Source organism: Nicotiana sylvestris, chromosome 1 (genome assembly GCF_000393655.2).
Source record: "Nicotiana sylvestris chromosome 1, ASM39365v2, whole genome shotgun sequence".
Taxonomy (NCBI): Eukaryota; Viridiplantae; Streptophyta; class Magnoliopsida; order Solanales; family Solanaceae; genus Nicotiana; species Nicotiana sylvestris.
Window position 1 is genome coordinate 45,278,460 of NC_091057.1, and position 3,021 is coordinate 45,281,480.

Here is a 3,021-nt window from a genome sequence, read left to right on the forward strand (position 1 = left end):
TTGTTGGTTATAGGCATATGTGGTGCAGATTTATTGGAGCCTCTCAGTGGAATTCGAGCGGGAAGAGTATTGGATATTGCTCGGCGAATGGCGCATCGGTTGTGTCCTTTCGGGTTTTTGTAATGTTATAACAACTTCTTCGTCGTGGGTATGATGATTTGCTTTGGTTCTAGACATCAAATTGCGCGCGGTTGTCGATTTTGAGCATAGTGGCTTGAGGTGTTTCATGTGGACTAGTGTTTGGTAGGGTCGCGTATTGCAGTGAAGTTATGTGGAGGTATGACCCTTCAGGTTAGATTTGTGTGTTCTGTTTCTACGATGTGTGACGGGTTCCCAGCATTGTGTTGTGGTGGTACTGGTGAGCTTGCGGTATAGCTCTCTCATTTGAGTCATTTTCATAATTTGAGTATGTTCGGATTATTGCTTATTGGTGGATTGCACGAGTTGTGGCTTTAGATTGTGTTGATAGGTCATGTCACCAGAGTAGTTGTGTTGGATTATATGAGATCGTTGGGATCTAGAATGAATACAAACAAATTCGGTTTCAGCTTGTTGGAAGGATAATATCGATGTTCGGCTCAGAAAATTGCTAAAGTCCTTGCCAAAGGAGAAGTGGCTCTATGAATGGTTGATATGAGGGATGGTTATGACTTTCTACGTATTTCATTTATCATTGGCAGTATGTGGAAGTGTTGGAAGGTGGCTTTGTTGGATAATAGGCTTATTATCGATATTTGGTTGTTTGAGCAACTGCTGTGATTAGAAGTTATCGCTATGAGTGTTTGAGTTATGTGATATATCATGTAATTGCATCTGAGGTTGCAGGTATGGTTTGTAGCTTGTTCGAACTTATTCAGAGTATAGATGTGAGATTCTGATCTTGTAGATGATTTCGGAAGTGAAAATATGGTTCTAAGGTTTATGGGCTAGGTTGGATTGTAAAATTACAGTTACATTGGGTAATCAGACCTATATGAGATAGGGTGACGTGGGATCACCCCCGAGTATGTGCATGGTAAGGTTTTATAGTGATTTGATGGTTTTCGGAACAACTCTGGGCACGTTCGAGGACGAACATATGTTTAAGTGGGGGAGGATGTAAGTATCCGACCGGTCATTTTGAGCTTTGCACTTCGCTCGCCAGTTCTTGGGCATGACTAGCCTCGTGTGATGTATTATGACTTAAGTAAATCGTCGGTTTTGGTTTTCAGGATAATCGGAATGAATTTGGAAGAACAGTTCTCAGTTTGAAGCTTAAAATTTGAAAGATTTGACTAAGTTTTGACTTGTTGGTATATGATCTCGGATTGGAATTTTTATGATTTGGTTAGCTCCGTTAGGTGATTTGGGACTTAGGAGCGCGATCGGAATGTGTTTTAGAGGTTCGGAGTAGATTTAAGCTTGAATTGGCGAAATTGGAATTTTGGCATTTTCCGGTTGATAGGTGAGATTTTGATATAGGGGTCGGAATAGAATTCCGGAAGTTGGAGTAGGTCCGTTGTGTCATTTGTGACGTGTGTGCAAAATTTTAGGTCATTCGGACGAGGTTTGATAGGCTTTTTGATCGAAAGCGGAATTTGGAAGTTTTTGGAATTCTTAGCCTTGAATCCGATGTGATTTTGGTGTTTTGATGTTGTTTTGAGCGTTCCGAAGGGTGGAACAAGTGTTAGGGAGGTTATGGGATATGTTGGCATGTTTGGTTGAGGTCCTGAGGGCGTCGGGTGAGTTTTGGGTTGTTAAACGGATCATTTCATGTTGGAGGAAAGTGTAGAAAAACTGCTATTGGTGTTGCAGGTTTTTGACCTTTGCGTTCGCGATGCATGTCCCGCATTCGCGAAGGGTTAGGATGTGAGGCTGTGAAGTTGGCCTTCGCGTTCGCGAAGGCGGTTCTGCGATCGCGAAGGGTTGAGATCAATGGTCATCGCGTTCGCGAGGCTCTTGCCGCGTTCGCGTAGAGGAAAGTGACAAATGGGGTCCTGGAGGGTTTGTTCTTCGCATTCGCGAGTGGGAAGTCGCGATCGCGATGAGTTGGGAAGCTGAGGCTTTGCGTTCGCATAGAGGGAGTCGCGATCGCGATGAAGGAAAAAGTGGTCAACTCATGTTTGTGCTTCGCGAACGCGAGGCGTTGACCGCGTTCGCGAAGAAGAGATTTTTAGTGCTGGGCAGAATGTTTTAAAAGGCCATATCCACGATTTTGGGTCTAAGTTTCACCATTGTTGTGCGATTTTGGAGCTTTTTGAGGAGGATTGAAGAGGGAATCAAGGGGAAACACTTGGATATTTGGAGCATTCGGAGGCCGAGTTGAGAGGCAAAGGCATCGCGGGCTAGAGTTTGGACCGGATTGAGGTAAGTAATGATTGTAAATGTTTGTCCTAAGGGTATGAAGCCCCCGATTTCACATCGTTGTGCTACTTTGTGGTAACGCACATGCTAGATGACGAGTGTGGGGTCATGCACCGTTGGGGATTGTGACTTAGTCCGTCCCGTATGACTGTTAAACCGCGTATTTGATCGAAAACTGTTTGATATCATTGTGTTTTGGAAAGTATTATCATGTATTGGGCTGAATGCCATATTTGGGCCTCGTGCCAATTGTTTTTGGACCCTTAAGGGATTTTTACTACTATTCCTCACTGTTTTGACTTCAAATTTGTACTCAGTCATGCTGTATTTTACTATTTTCATAACTCCACCATATTTACTCCGTTGTGATGTTTTAAATTATATTTTGGGCCGAGCATCATGTTTTATTGTTGCCTGAATGGCATGAGAGATTTCTGACTGAGTGAGGCCGAGGGCATGTGTTGTGAGGATATTATGGGATCGGGTTGCGCGTCGTAGTAGTGCGGTACTGATCTATGATTATGAGGCCGAGGGCATGATTTTGATATGCCACGAGGTGGCTTGAAATGAAGCCGAGAGCCTGTTTGATTATGCCACGAGATAGCTTGTTATTGTGCCTGGGCCGTAAGGAGCCCCTCCCAGAGTCTGTACACCCCCAGTGAGCGCGGGTACCCAGTG